Here is a 16915-nt window from a genome sequence, read left to right on the forward strand (position 1 = left end):
ACAGTGAATACAGTGTCAGACTTTATTTTTCTGGGCTCCAAAATCACTGCAGATGGTGACTGTAGCCATGAAATTAAAAGACGCTTACTCCTTGGAAGGAAAGTTATGACCAACCTAGATAGCATATTCAAAAGCAGAGACATTACTTTGCCAACAAAGGTCCGTCTAGTCAAGGCTATGGTTTTTCTAGTGGTCATGTATGGATGTGAGAGTTGGACTGTGAAGAAGGCTGAGTGCCGAAGAATTGATGCTTTTGAACTGTGGTGTTGGAGAAGACTTTTGAGAGTCCCTTGGACTGCAAGGAGATCCAGCCAGTCCATTCTGAAGGAGAGCAGCCCTGGGATTTCTTTGGAAGGAATGATGCTAAAGCTGAAACTCCAGTACTTTGGCCACCTCATGCAAAGAGTTGACTCATTGGAAAAGACTCTGATGCTGGGAGGGATTGGGGGCAGGAGGAGAAGGGGACGACAGAGGATGAGATGGCTGGATGGCATCTCTGACTCGATGGGCGTGAGTCTGAGTAAACTCCGGGAGTTGGTGATGGACAGGGCGGCCTGGCTCGCTGCGTTTCCTGGGGTCGCAAAGAGTCGGTCACGACTGAGCGACTGAACCGAACTGAACTGAATCTGTTGCACCTGTCACTTCCCGAGCCGTTCCCTCTTCTTTGTTTATTTTGGCGTCCTCTGTTTGCAAGTCTTTAGTATCTAACTTCCACCCTGACACAAGGGGGCGAAGATGGTCATTTATTTAGGCTCACTTGTTCAATATTGCTGCGGGGAGGGAGGAACACTGCATAGAAATATCACTGGCATGTGTGGGGAGTGCTTGCAGTGTCTGGGTCACACTGGGCTTGCCCCCACTCACGGTGTGTGTGCTTTCCCGTTCTACACTGCTTAGGCTTTGGGTTGTTCTGCCGGGAACTGTCTGAGGCAGGCCCTGGGTTGTGGGCATTTCCCAGATCTACGCTGCTCAGGTTCTGGTTCTCAGGCACTCCACAAAGGCACAGACTCAGTTGGGCCCACGTTTTGTGCCCTTCCGAGGTCCGAGCAGCTCAGGTGACCAGGTGTTTGGCGAGCCCACACTCCCCAGGTGTGGTGCTCCCCATCCCAGCCGCTCGGTTTCCTGGGTGTGCAGCTGCATCTCAGGTGTGCCTTGTGTCTCTTCTAGGGAGCTGATCTCTGGCCGCGACCCTCCTGATGGATGTTAACCATCCAGGATCCCAGGAAAACTTGGTTAGCGACTGAGAGCCTGCTGGCAGTTTGGTAGGGATGCCATCTCTGGGGCCGAGTTTGCCCCCTTTCCTTCCTGCTCTGGATGGCGCCTGCCTGCCTCCCTGCCTCTGGTGGGGGATGGGCTGGTCTGCAGCCAGCTACCTCTCCTTTGGCATTTGCTCAGTCCTTTGTTCTGTGGTTGGGCTGGCAGTGCCTTAGGTTAGAGCTTTTCGCAGGAAAGTTCTCTATCTCTTTCCTCTCCCCGCCCCTCTGGCTATCCCACAGTTTGGGTTGCTGTCTCATGTTAGCTCCCTCAGATTGCCCTCAGGGCATTCAGGCCCCATCCTTACCCTAAGCAGTGCAGCCCACACCTGACTGTTCAGCCCCCGCTTGCTGGTGGCAGAGGCGAGCGTCTGGGCTACTTCTCCACTAGGACTGTAGTTGGACCCATAATCTATGGGTTTTATTTATTTATTTTTTCCTCCCGGTTATGTTGCCCTTTGGAGATTCCAAAACTCCCCAGAGACCCGCTGATGAGACGGTCTCCTGGTGTTTGGAAACTTTTCTTTTAAGATTCCCTCCCCGGGATGGTTCTCCATCCCTAACTCTTTTGTCTCTCTTTTTATCTTTTATCTTTTGTCTTACTTCCTTTCAAAGACAATGGGATGCCTTTCTGGGTGCCTGGTGTCCTCCGCCAGCATTCAGAAATTGTTTTGTGGTATTTGCTCAGCGTTCAAATGATCTTTTGATGAATTTGTTGGGGAGAAAGTGGTCTCCCCGTCCTATTTCTCCGCCATCTTAGGGCCATCTCTCAAGGCCTCTACTTTAATCATTATATCTGTTGTCCTTATAGAAGGTACGAATAAGGCAGCAATATACCAACCATACAAGAGTTGACTCATTGGAAAACACTCTTATGCTGGGAGGGATTGGGGGCTGGAGGAGAAGGGGACGACAGAGGATGAGATGCTGGATGGCCTCACCGACTTGACGGACATGAGTTTGAGTGAACTCCGGGAGTTGGTGATGGACAGGGAGGCCTGGCGTGCTGCAATTCATGGGGTTGCAAAGAGTCAGACATGACTGAGCAACTGAACTGAACTGACCTGAAGTGATACCATACCATACTATTGAAACACAGACTTGTCCACCTAGCATGTAAATAAGGTAGATTTACCAGGGCTTGTTGTAGGTTCCCTTGGTATCTCTAATTTTCTTGAAGAGATCTCTAGTCTTTCCCATTCTTTTGTTTTCCTCTATTTCTTTGCATTGATCGCTGAGGAAGGCTTTCTTATCTCTTCTTGCTATTCTTTGGAACTCTGCATTCAGATGCTTATATCTTTCCTCTTCTCCCTTGCTTTTCACTTCACTTCTTTTCACAGCTATTTGTAAGGCCTCCCCAGACAGCCATTTTGCTTTTTTGCATTTCTTTTCCATGGGATGGTCTTGATCCCTGTCTACTGTACAATGTCACGAGCCTCCGTCCATAGTTCATCAGGCACTCTATCTATCAGATCTAGGCCCTTAAATCTATTTCTCACTTCCAGTGTATAATCATAAGGGATTTGATTTAGGTCATACCTGAACGGTCTAGTGGTTTTCCCTACTTTCTTCAATTTAAGTCTGAATTTGGCAATAAGGAGTTCATGATGTGAGCCACAGTCAGCTCCTGGTCTTGTTTTTGTTGACTGTATGGGGCTTCTCCATCTTTGGCTGCAAAGAATATAATCAATCTGATTTCGGTGTTGACCATCTGGTGATGTCCATGTGTAGAGTCTTCTCTTGCGTTGTTGGAAGAGGGTGTTTGCTATGACCAGTGCATTTTCTTGTCACTGAACAACAGAATGGGAAAGACTAGAGATCTCTTCAAGAAAATTAGAGATACCAAGGGAACATTTCATGCAAAGATGGGCTCGATAAAGGACAGAAATGGTATGGACCTAACAGAAGCAGAAGATATTATGAAGAGATGGCAAGAATACACAGAAGAACTGTACAAAAAAAGACCTTCAGGACCAAGATAATCACGATGGTGTGATCACTGACCTAGAGCCAGACATCCTGGAATGTGAAGTCAAGTGGGCCTTAGAAAGCATCACTACAGACAAAGCTAGTGGAGGTGATGGAATTCCAGTTGAGCTATTTCAATCCTGAAAGATGATGCTGTGAAAGTGCTGCACTCAATATGCCAGCAAATTTGGAAAACTCAGCAGTGGCCACAGGACTGAAAAGGTCAGTTTTCATTCCAATCCTAAAGAAAGGCAATGCCAAAGAATGCTCAAACTACCGCACAATTGCACTCATCTCACACGCTAGTAAAGTAATGCTCAAAATTCTCCAAGCCGGGCTTCAGCAATACGTGAACTGTGAACTTCCAGATGTTCAAGCTGGTTTTAGAAAAGGCAGAGGAACCAGAGATCAAATTGCCAACATCCGCTGGATCATCAAAAAAGCAAGAGAGTTCCAGAAAAACATCTATTTCTGCTTTATTGACTATGCCAAAGCCTTTGACTGTGTGGATCAAAATAAACTGTGGAAAATTCTTCAAGAGATGGGAATACCAGACCACCTGACCTGCCTCTTGAGAAACCTGTATGCAGGTCAGGAAGCAACAGTTAGAACTGGACATGGAACAACAGACTGGTTCCAAATAGGAAAAGGAGTACGTCAAGGCTGTATATTGTCACCCTGCTTATTTAACTTATATGCAGAGTACATCATGAGAAACGTTAGACTGGAAGAAGCACAAGCTAGAATCAAGATTGCTGGGAGAAATATCAATAACCTCAGATATGCAGATGACACCACCCTTATGGCAGAAAGTGAAGAGGAACTAAAAAGCCTCATGATGAAGGTGAAAGAGGAGAGTGAAAAAGTTGGCTTAAAACTCAACATTCAGAAAACAAAGATCATGGCATCTGGTCCCATCACTTCGTGGGAAATAGATGGGGAAACAGTGGAAACAGTGTCAGACTTTATTTTTCTGGGCTCCAAAATCACTGCAGATGGTGAGTGCAGCCATGAAATTAAAAGACGCTTACTCCTTGGAAGGAAAGTTATGACCAACCTAGATAGCATATTCAAAAGCAGAGACATTACTTTGCCAACAAAGGTCCATCTAGTCAAGGCTATGGTTTTTCTAGTGGTCATGTATGGATGTGAGAGTTGGACTGTGAAGAAGGCTGAGTGCCGAAGAATTGATGCTTTTGAACTGTGGTGTTGGAGAAGACTCTTGAGAGTCCCTTGGACTGCAAGGAGATCCAACCAGTCCATTCTGAAGGAGATCAGCCCTGGGATTTCTTTGGAAGGAATGATGCTAAAGCTGAAACTCCAGTACTTTGGCCACCTCACGCAAAGAGTTGACTCATTGGAAAAGACTCTGATGCTTGGAGGGATTGGGGGCAGAAGGAGTAGGGGACGACAGAGAATGAGATGGCTGGATGGCATCACCGACTTGATGATGATGTTTCATGATGTTTCATGATGATGATGATGTCAAACATGAGTTTGAGTGAACTCTGGGAGTTGGTGATGGACAGGGAGGCCTGGCGTGCTGTGATTCATGGGGTCGCAAAGAGTCAGACACAACTGAGCGACCGAACTGAACTGAATTGTTGTAGCTTAGGCTTTATTCTGCCATGGGCAGAAGTGAATCCCAGTGTGCAGCGGCCTACCCAGCCGATTGGTAACCAAGGCCAAAGGTTAGGCCCACAAAGCCATTGGGTTCCCTTGAATGCCATCCTGAGAAGGCAATGGCACCCCATCCAGTATTCTTGCCTGGAGAGTCCATGGACAGAGGAGCCTGCAGTCCATGGGGTCACTTGAGAGTCAGACACGACTGAGTGTCTTCACTTTCACTTTTCACTTTCATGCATTGAAGAAGGAAATGGCAACCCACTCCAGGATTCTTGCCTGGAGAATCCCAGGGATGGGGGAGCCTGGTGGGCTGCCGTCTATGGGGTCGCACAGAGTCGGACACGACTGAAGCGATGCAGAAGCAGCAGCAACAGCAGGATGCCATCCAGTGGATTCCAGGGTCATATTTCCAATCAGAGCCTGGCCAATGGATGGACTGATTGGGGTAGTATGTGACCTCAAATGTTCATTTACATTTTTCAGGGGATAGGTACCCCATATATTTTAGTTCTTTTGGGTCTAATGAATGTCACCAAACCCTACCTTTTGTTCTTTTTGTTCCCAGCATATAGCAGTGGGAGTAATTAATTGACCCTTTTCTGGAGTCATCCAGAAATAGTCATCCCAGACTTGGTAGAATTGTTCAACAAACTACAGACCTGTCCTCCTTTGCTGGTCAGGGAGCTTTTTTCCTTTTGTTCTTTAAATATGAGGTATAGGCTTTTGTTACTCCTATGAAACTGGTGTTTACATCAAATGTAACCCCATGACAGGAGTCTATTGACTGTAGGTATGGCTTACACCAAGAGAGCAGGGAGAGATTATGATTGACAAGAGAAAGGAAAGTCTGTTTTTATCATCCCAGAAAAGAGCAGAGTGGTTTAAAATCTCCTTGACAGAGCAGGGACACCCACCAAGGAAGTCCATCCATCACAGACAGAGGCATAGCCCCACATACCCAGCAGTTGGAGGTGTTGTGGAAGTCCGTGTAGGAATGTGCCCATGAGATGAAAACATTGTCCTGAGCTGAAACAGAAGTTAAATTCAAAATCACGTTGATGAAGCCAAGCAGCGGGAGTTGATTATGCGGCTTCATCCTGAAGGAGCTCATCTGGGGTCTTCTTTTCCTTCTTTTTAAGGATGATCTTAGTCTCTTGGGGGTCAGTGGGGTCCCTCTGCACACTCCACTCAGTGTTTTCTGGGTCTGCATGATATGTTCTCTTCATCCTCATGTGGTGGATCCAGGGAGCGACACCTGCAACTTTAACTGCAGTAAGGGTGGTTAGAACAACAGTATATGTGCCCTTCCAATGTGGGGCCAAGGAGTCATGTTTCCAGTCCTTGACCCACACCTGATCCCCAGGCACAAATTGGTGAATCTGTTCCCCAACGGGGAATGGCACCCTTTCTTATACAAACTTAGCTACCTGATTTATTACCTTACCCAGTTGTTCCATCTGCTGTGAAATCTCATCTCCCCTTACCTGAGGCAAATTTGTTGACACCTATTGTATTATGGGAGGGGGCCTCCCACATACAATTTCATACAGAGAATAGCCATGGGACCGTGGGGTTATCCTGAGTCTGAGCAGAGCCATCAGAAACAAGTCCACCCAGGAGCAGTCAGTCTCTATGATCCACTTGGAGAGTGTCTCTTTTAAGTGTCCAGTTGGTTCCTTCCACCATCCCAGAACTCTGGGACCTATATCCTGTATGTAATTTCCACTTAAGGTTTAAAGTTTTGCTTACTTGTTATACTAAATCAGCTACAAAAGCTGGGCCATTGTCCGATCCGATGCTGGTGGGAAATCCAAATCTGGGAACTATCTCCCTAAGCAGGCACTGGGCTACTCTGATGCTCTTTCAGTCCGGGTAGGAAAGCTTTTACCCATCCTGAGAATGTACATACCATGATCAGCAGGTAATGGTAGTGTCGGTGAGTGGACTTCATTTCAGTGAAGTGGCCTTGGTTACCAATCAGCTGGGTAGGCCGCTGCACATTGGGATTCACTTCTGCCCATGGCAGCATAAAGCCTACCCTACAACAAGCCCTGGTAAATCTACTTTATTTACATGCTAGGTGGACAAGGTCTGTGTTTCAATGGTATGGTATGGTATCAGTTCAGTTCAGTTCAGTTCAGTTCAGTTGCTCAGTCATGTCTGACTCTTCACGACCCCATGGACTGCAGCCTACCAGGCTCCTCTGTCCATGGGATTTTCCAGGCAATAGTACTGGAGTGGGTTGCCATTGCTTTCTCCTTAGGCAGCATCTAATAGGGTCTTAATTTCTTCCTTATTTTTAATATCTTTTTCACTAGCTGTCAAAAGGCCTCTCTCCTTATACAGAGCCCAGTGTACATGTAGTGTGGCAAAAGCATACCTGGAGTCTGTGTAAATGTTTGTCGTCTGACCTTTGACAGCTGGAGGGCCCGGATTAGAGCATATAGTTCAGCCCATCAAGTAGACCACTGTGATGTCAGAGAGCTAGCCTCAATGATGGTTTCTTTCATGACTACTGTATATCCCAACAGTTGTTGCCCTCGTTTCACCAGGCTGGTGCCATTGGTGTACAGGATCAAATCTGGGTCTGGGATTGGCTGGTCTCTCAAGTCTGGTCTGCTGGCATATTTCCTTGCAATAATGTGAGGGCCCACCTTATCCCACAGGAAGAAGAGCGGCTGGATTCAGGGCCTGACAAGGCTTAGTAGTAACATGGGGGTTCTCACATAACAGTCCCTGGTATTGAGTAATCCGGGATGCTGACAGCGATTTATGGGGGTCCCCTCACAGGAGAGTGTTAACCTCATGTGGGACTTTTATGATCAAATCTTGGCCCAAAGTCAGCTTGATTGCCTCCCAGACCAGTAAGGCAACTGCGGCAACTGCCCTACATCCACCCAGTGGCAACGTTATTCAGCTGTTTCGGGAGATAAGCCACGAGTCTGTCCCATGTCCCCATAGTCTGGGACAACACTCCCATAACCACTTTGTCCTTTTCAGTCACGTAAAGAGTAAACAGCTTAGCAAGGTCTGGCAGGCCTAAGGCGGGTGCTGATGTAATGGTACTGGGTTTGAGTTCTATTACCAGGGGCACTCGTTTTGCAAGCCTGGAAAGAGGTTGTCTTCTGCCCAGACCTCTGGGAATTGTTGAGTTAACTCTCTCTTTTGACTGTTTAGCCCATCCAGTTTCCCTTCCAGGAAATCATGTAACCTCCATTCATCTTGAGGGATTACCAAGAGGAAGAGTAAATAGGTGGTTGAGCCCACTTGAAGAGTGGGTCTTTCGTTGGGGGGAAAGGTCACTTGTGCCCCCAATTTAGGCAGTAAGTCTCTTCCCAACAAAGGTACTAGGCATTCAGGGATGTATAAAAGTTCATGAGTCAAAAAAAAAAAAAAGTTCATGAGTCACTTGGTGCCTCCCCATCTGACATTTTCAGGGTAGGCTTGAGACACAAAAGCTGCATTTATCACCATCTGAGACCCAGTAGGTTCTGGATATATTGGTGTACAAAGTCTACAGGCCTTGCAAAGTCTTTTGTAGAACTCAAAGGGTGATTTGCTTTCCCTTTGAATCATTTCGGAGGGTTTTGCCATACTCACAGGTTTTGGGGGTCCCCCACCTCTTGAGACCTTGTAAAATAGCTGCCTGATATCTCTCCAGGTGGCCCCTCCCTTCCTCTGTGTTACAGTCCCAATTGGGGCTCTCATCGGTGGTGGCTAGTTCTGCCCACCACTGCAGGTTTGCAGTACCCTCAGGTGTCATTTATCTTAACCATTTTTCTGGCCTCAGTTAGGATCCTGTGTCTTTCATCAGTGCTGAAAAGGGAGACTAGTAGTTGGATTATGTCATCCCATTTAGGGCAATGGGTTTGAAAAATAGTCTCCATTAGCCTAATCATGGCTTGTGGCTCCCCCGAGTATGGTGGAGTGTGTCTCTGCCAGTTTAATATATCCGTAGAGGAAAATGGCTGGTAATAATAGGCTACAAGGGGCTGACGGTAGTGCCTACATGCGTCCTGAACTGGAGGCTGTTGTAGCTCTCTGAGGGACATATGTAGTGGGGTTCTTTCCCCCTCTTCCTTGGCAGAGCACAGCCTCTGTCTAATTCCTGTGTTTTCTTCCCCCTTCCCAACAGTACTCACCGGGAGAGGAGGATACAATCTAGGAGATCTGGCTGAGGTGGAATTCTGGGGGCATTGACCAGAGGTCTCCATTGCTGGGATCGGAGCCTGCCGGAACGGCAGCTCTATGATCTCTGGGAGAGCTGGCAGAAGAACAGCAGCTGCTGCAGGAACTTCACCTGGCCCTGGATCAGGCATTAAGGTGGCCTCTGGTCCTGGTGTGGTACTGGGAGGCAGGCGCATCATTATCCAGTATGGGGGAGGGGTCAGGTCATCCCCGTCCAAATCCTGTAGAATTTCCTTTTTTATCATTAGCCAATTTTTGTGCCATTAATATTTTTCCCTTTCCCTTCTGGATACAGAACCTTGTCCAAGTAGGAGGGTCTTGAGCTAACCCTAGCCATGAGTCAATATATGGATATTGATCCAGGTGTCCTGGCTCTCCTGTGACTACTGCATAGGCTGCTTCCACTATTTTTAAGTTCGTGGTGTTCTCTGGTGGCCATCCTACTCCCACAGGGGGCCATTCAACCTCACAGAGTATGTGGAGGCAGTTAGGCATCATCTTCACCCCATAGTCTCCTCCAAATCCCGTCTTTAAATTTTTAATCACGCACTCCAATACAGTTGCCTTAGATTCACTTCCCCCCATCTTGCTTACCTTCTCGGACCTTCTTCTACTTTTCCTTTTCGTTCTGTCTATGAAGTTCTCAGTACCCTATGTATTTCTGATATTTCCACTCAATGAAACACTTAAATTGCCATTTCTCCTCCTTCCTAATTGGGGTGAGAAGAGCCTTACCTGCCAGATCCCAGTGGGAGAAGGGGGATTGGCATGTCTTCACCTGCCAGTCAGCACTGCCAAACCAGAACACCACGTGGTCCAAGACTGTTTCTCCCGTAACTTCTAAAGTTCCTTCTGCCTTGGAGGGCTGGATCAGGTGTGGACGAAGACACATATGGGTTAAATATCCCACGTCCAGGCCATCTCTGGAAAAGCCAATTCATACTCACTTATGTATCCCCCTTCTTCTAGCCTGATGATTCCAAGGGCACCAAGAATTTCACAGCAGATGGGACATCTCCTTGGGGAGGGCAGAATACGAGCACAAAAAGACCAAGTTTCTTTTTCTAAAAATCCCCTGGCAATTGCTTGGTAATAATTTTCCCCAAGATGGCCTGGACACCACCTCCTAAATGACCTTCACAAATTTCCTTCCTAAGCCCTAACACACTTGTCAACCTGTGTACCAAGCAATCACTGCCACTGCCTATTTCAGGCTCCTGTGGGTCCGTGCCCCTTCTAGTCCCTCCCAGGGCGGTGATCAGGCCCCCTCTTCCACCCTGCCGGGTGGGTTCCTCCTCACCTGAGTGCTCAGTTCCTCACTACCTGCTACCTGCCCCACTACCTGCTAACTTGAAAGGTCTGGGTGTTGAGAAACAGAATCCTTTCAGAAGGGCGAGGCACCTTCCCTCCTCTAGAAGATTCAAGCCACAAGGCCTCGGAGTAGTCCCAAATGGGACTTGTCTCTTCAAAGTGAGAAGTTTCCCAGCCAATGCATCAAATGTTGTAGCCACGCGTTCCTGGAAACAAACTCACTCAGAAGGACAATGCAGATAGTGGAGTGCAGTTTATTACACCGGTGGGCCCAAGGCAGAGTCTCCTCTTAGCCAAGGACTCTGACCAGTTTTTGTGAAAACCTTATAGACCCCAAGGGTACGTGCTCAAACCCACCTCCCCAAATTCTCTGAAACTAGTCTGAACAAAGGAAAAGGAAGATACAATCAAAGTTAACCTGTGATTCGTATGCCTTAAGCCTAGGTAGTTAACAGTGGACAATTATCAATAGGCCTGTGGGTCATACTCCAATAAGCATAATAGAATTTATGATTCTATTCGGTTACACAGATAATTAGGGTATTCTTTTAGGCCACGGAGAGTCTAGATAAGAGCCCTGGGACTCTTCCATCCGAGGATGGGGGGGGGTGGGGTGGGGGGGGTGGGCGGGGTGGGGTTCTGGTTTTCCAGCTGGTATGTCGTTTCCATAGATACTGGGCATATAGCTCAAAGTCTACAGTCAGGGCCAAGATGAAGTCCTGCTTTCAAGATGGAGCCTGTTCTGTTTCCTCCTTCAATAATAACCGTATGATAATCTCAATAGATGCAGAAAAGCCTTTGACAAAATACAGCACCCATTGTGGTTAAAGTTCTTCAAGAAATGCACATTGAAGGAACCTACCTCAACATAGTAAAGGCAACATATGATAAGCCTACAGCAAACATTATTCTCAATGGTGAAAAACTAAAAGCATTCCCTCTAAGATCAGGAACAAGACAAGTGTTCCCACTATTGCCACTATTATTCAACATACTTCTGGAAGCCCTAGCTACAACAATCAGAGAAGAAAAAGAAATAAAAGGAATCCAGATGGGAAAAGAAGAAGTAAAGCTCTCACTGTTTGCAGATGACACGATACTGTACATAGAAAATCCTAAAGATAGTATCAGAAAATTATTAGAGCTTATCAGTGAATTTAGCAAAGTTTCAGGATACAAAATGAATACACAGAAATCACTGGCATTTCTATATACTAACAATGAAAAATCAGAAAGAGAAATTAAGGAATCCCATTCACCACTGCAACAAAAAGAATTAAACATCTAGGAATAAACTTACCTAAGGAGACAAAAGAACTGTACACAGAAAATAATAAGACACTAACGAAAGATATCAATGATGATATAAACAGATGGAGAGATATTCCGTGCTCCTGGGTGGGAAGAATCAATATTGTGAAAAAAATTATACTACCAAATGCAATCTACTGTTTCAGTGCAATCCCTATCAAATTACGAATGGCATTTTTCACAGAACTAGAACAAAAGATTTCACAATTCATATGGAAACACAAAAAACCCTGAATAGCCAAAACAGTCTTGAAAAAGAGGAATGGAGCTGGAGGAATCAACTTTCCTCACTTCAGATTATACTACAAAGCTACAGTCATCAAGAGAGTATGATACTGGCACAAAAACAGAATACAGACCAATGGAACAAGATAGAAAGCCCAGAAATAAACCCATGCACCTATGGGTACCTTATTTTTGACAAAGGAGGCAAGAATATACATTGGGGCAAAGACAGCCTCTTCAATAAATGGTGCTGGGAAAACTGGAGAGCTACATGTAAAAGAATGAGATTAGAACACCTCCTAACACCATACACAAAGATAAACTCAAGATGGATTAAAGACCTAAATTTAAGACCAAAAAGGATAAAACTCTTAGAGGAAAACATAGGCAGAACACTCGATGACATAAATCAAAGCAAGATCCTCCCACTTTCTAAAGTAATGTAAATAAAAACAAAAGTAAACAAGTGGGACCCGATTAAACTTAAAAGCTTTGCACAACAAAGGAAACTGTAAGGAAGGTGAAAAGACAACCCTCAGAATGGGAGAAAATAATAGCAAATAAAACAACTGACAAAGGATTAATTTCCAAAGTATTGAAGCAGCTCATATAACTCAATCCCAGAAAAACAAACAACCCAATGAAAAAGTGGGGAAAAGACCTAAACAGACATTTCTCCAAAGAAGACATACAGATGGCTAGCAAACACAAGAAAAGATGCTCAACATCGCTCATTATTAGAGAAATGCAAATCAAAATTACAATCACCTCACACGGGTCAGAATGGCCATCATCAAAAAGCCTAAAAGGCCAGTCATCAAAAAGGGCAGCATCAAAAATGCTAGAGAGGGTGTGGAGAAAAGGAAACATTCTTGCACTGTTGGTGGGAATGTAAATTGATACAGCTACTATGGAAGACAGTATGGAGATTCCTTATAAAACTAGGAATAAAATCACCATGACCCAGCAATCCCACTCCTAGGTATATACCCTGAGGAAATCAGGGTTGAAAATGACACATGTACCCCACTGTTCATTGCAAAACTTTTTACAATAGCTAGATCATGGAAGCAACCTAGATGTCCATTGACAGATGAATGGATAAAGAAATTGTGGTACGTATACATAATGGAGTATTCGGTTCAGTTCAGTTCAGTCGCTCAGTCGTGTCTGACTCTTTGCGACCCCATAAATCACAGCACACCAGGCCTCCCTATCACCAACTCTCAGAATTCACTCAGACTCACATCCATCGAGTCAGTGATGCCATCCAGCCATCTCATCCTCTGTCATCCCCTTCTCCTCCTGCCCCCAATCCCTCCCAGCATCAGAGTCTTCTGTATGTATGTGTTCAGTTCAGTTCAGTCGCTCAGTCGTGTCCAACTCTTTGCGACCCCATGAATCACAGTATGTCAGGCTTCCTTGTCCATCACCAACTCCTGGAGTTCACTCAAATTCATGTCCATAGAGTCAGTGATGCCATCCAGCCATCTCATCCTCTGGTGTCCCCTTCTCCTCTTGCCCCCAATCCCTCCCAGCATCAGAGTCTTTTCCAATGAGTCAACTCTTCGCATGAGGTGGCCAAAGTACTGGAGTTTCAGCTTTAGCATCATTCCTTCCAAAGAAATCCCAGGGCTGATCTCCTTCAGAATGGACTGGTTGGATCTCCTTGCAGTCCAAGGGACTCTCAAGAGTCTTCTCCAACACCACAGTTCAAAAGCATCAATTCTTCAGCGCTCACTCCAGTGTTCTTGCCTGGAGAATCCCAGGGACAGGGGAGCCTGGTGGGCTGCCATCTATGATGTCACACAGATTCGGACACGACTGAAGTGACTTAGCAGCAGCAGCCTTCTTCACAGTCCAACTCTCACATCCATACATGACCACAGGAAAAACCATAGCCTTGACTAGACAGATCTTTGTTGGCAAAGTAATGTCTCTGCTTTTGAATATGCTATCTAGGTTGGTCATAACTTTCCTTCCAATGGAGTATTACTCAGCCATAAAAAGTAACACCTTTGAGTCAGTTCTAATGAGGTGGATGAACCTAGGATCTATTATACAGAGTGAAGTGAGTCAGAAAGAGAAAGATACATATTGTATTCTGCTTATTTAACTTATATGCAGAATACATCATGAGAAACGTTGGGCTGGAAGAAGCACAAGCTGGAATCAAGATTGCTGGGAAAAAAACAATAACCTCAGATAGGCAGATGACACCACCCTTATGGCAGAAAGTGAAGAGAAACTAAAAAGCCTCTTGATGAAGGTGAAAGAGGAGAGTGAAAAAGTTGGCTTAAAGCTCAACATTCAGAAAACTAAGATCATGACATCTGGTTCCATTACTTCATGAGAATTAGATGGGGAAACACTGAAAACAGTGTCAGACTTTATTTTTTTGGGCTCCAAAATCACTGCAGATGGTGACTGCAGCCATGAAATTAAAAGATGCTTGAAAAGCAGAGATATTACTTTGCCAACAAAGGTCCATCTAGTCAAGGCTATGGTTTTTCCAGTGGTTATGTATAGATGTGAGAGTTGGACTGTGAAGAAAGCTGAGCACCGAAGAATTGATGCTTTTGAACTGTGGTGTTGGAGAAGACTCTTGAGAGTCACTTGGACTGCAAGGAGATCCAACCAGTCCATTCTGAAGGAGATCAGCCCTGGGATTTCTTTGGAAGGAATGATGCTAAAGCTGAAACTCCAGTACTTTGGCCACCTCATGCGAAGAGTTGACTCATTGGAAAAGACTCTGATGCTGGGAGGGATTGGGGGCAGGAGGAGAAGGGGACACCAGAGGATGAGATGGCTGGATGGCATCACTGACTCTATGGACATGAATTTGAGTGAACTCCAGGAGTTGGTGATGGACAAGGAAGCCTGACATACTGTGATTCATGGGGTCGCAAAGAGTTGGACACGACTGAGCGACTGAACTGAACTGAACACATACATACAGAATCTAGAAAAATGGTACTGAAGAATCTATTTACAGGGCAGCAATGGAGAAACAGACATAGAGACTAGACTTATGGACAGGGGGAGAAGGGAAGAGAGGGTGAGATGTATGGAAAAAGTAACATGGAAACTTCCATTACCATATGTAAAATAGATAACCAATGGGAATTTGCTGTATGGATCAGGAAACTCAAACAGGGGCTCTGTATCAACCTAGAGGGGTGGGATTGGGAGGGAGACAGGAGGGAGGTTCAAAAGGGAGGGGATATATATATACCTATGGCTGATTCATGTTGAGGTTTGACAGAATAGAGCAAAATTCTGTAAAGCAATTATCCTTCAATTAAAAATAAATAAATTAAAAAATACAATGTTCTCAATCATTATTTATTTTGTTTTTAAGAAATTTTTATTACCTGTAAAATTGTTCACATTCTTTCAGTGAAAAATTAGGATACAGACTGAGTCCAAAATGTAATATCATGTATGTCAAAATGTTATGAGCACTTATCTGTGCGTGGTAGGATTTGGGGTAATTTGGTTTTCATCCACATACTATTCTCATGGTCCACATGTCATGTTTTAAATCTATACTTAGATAAATTAAAGTTCTTTCTTTCTCCCATAAAAAATAGGCACAATTGTAGATTTACACATTCAGGGGGAAAAAAAAATAGAGCAAGTAACTCCACAGTAGTTTACAAGCCTTCCTTAGACAACTCCTGAGATTCAGTGTCATCACTGAAAATGGGTGACATTTAAACCCAAGTCAGGAGAATCTGGGTCACCAGCAAGAACTTGATCAAGGGCTGAGAACACAGACCAGCCCCAGCTCTGCCCCAGCCACCCATGAAGCCTTCCAGCCAGAGTCCCTGCCTCCACCCCTCCTCCAGAAAGTCTGCCCTGATCACCCTGCTCACACAACAGCAAGAAACCCAGACCTTCTGCTGAGAGAGGAGGGCATGCCAGACAGAAAGTCTTGCGAGGACACATTCTTATCAGGGAAATCTGTCCCCCAAACTGCAGAGCCTCGAGATCAGAAGATGGGGGAGGGGGTAGGAAGAGGCTGTGCTCATCTGGTGGGTAAAGGCAGGTAGGACTTCAACTTCTGGAAAACACCTTGAAACTCTCCTGGTTGCTGTCAAGGGTCTCCTCTTCAGAGAGAAAGAAGAAATAAACAAAAGAAATCTGGATGGTGCCTCTGTCCCCTGCATGCTCCTTAATCTACTGGGTGGCCACAGTGATGCTTTCTGTCTTGGTGAAGTTCAGGATCACCATTGCCAGCCTTCAGACCTCTGGTTCCTGAGTTTCTCCACCCCCTGCTCCGGCACACACACACACAGTCAATACCCTCAAGACACGCAGGTCCATCTGCCTGGCTAGCAGTTCCCTGAAGCCCCAGTCACAGCCTGTGATGAAGATGCACTTGTCCCAGATGTACTCATCTCCAGCTTCTGCTGGTATCAGCACATGAGGTACAGCAGGCCCAGGAGGACCACCAGCTACAGTCACATGGTGAGAGGACAAACACAGACAGGAGGGGGTGAACTAGAGTCTGGCTAGTGTTCAGACAGGAGGAGATAAGAACATGCACAATTATTATTGGCCAGTCAGCCTCTAGGCTCTCCAGCGTGGAGTTCTCAAGATTTTCTTGTTCACCCTCCTTATTGAGTATGACTGACTCTAATGATAGTGCATTCTCTTTAGTACATTAACCCATTTCTAATAGACACCATTGCATTTCTAACACAGCCTCTCAGGGATGACAATACTTTCCCCAGTTACTTTTTGCTGGTCCTTCCATCCATGCCTGTTTCTCTCTGCTCTGCTCTCTTCAGCCCCATGACCACACATTTTAAGCCTTACATGCCAGGTTTCATGGTTCACAACTGAATTCTTCCCGTTTTCTTATTGGAGCCTGTGACTTGGGTCTCCAAATCTCATGAATAGTTTTACAAAGAGATACACTTAAAATAAACACATGGCTTCAAAACCCAGTTCTCCTGCCAACTAGCTGTGTGCCCTGGGCAGCTGGCTTAGCCTCTGATCTGGTTTCCTCCTCTGGAGCAGCTCAC

The 16915-nt window shown here is 45.6% G+C and overlaps 1 pseudogene; it reads right to left on the reverse strand.

Moving 5' to 3' along the window:
• LOC113893526 overlaps window positions 1–16915 on the reverse strand; it is a 32378-nt pseudogene that overhangs the window by 15163 nt on the left and 300 nt on the right.

This window comes from Bos indicus x Bos taurus, chromosome 5, assembly GCF_003369695.1.
Source record: "Bos indicus x Bos taurus breed Angus x Brahman F1 hybrid chromosome 5, Bos_hybrid_MaternalHap_v2.0, whole genome shotgun sequence".
NCBI lineage: Eukaryota > Metazoa > Chordata > Mammalia > Artiodactyla > Bovidae > Bos > Bos indicus x Bos taurus.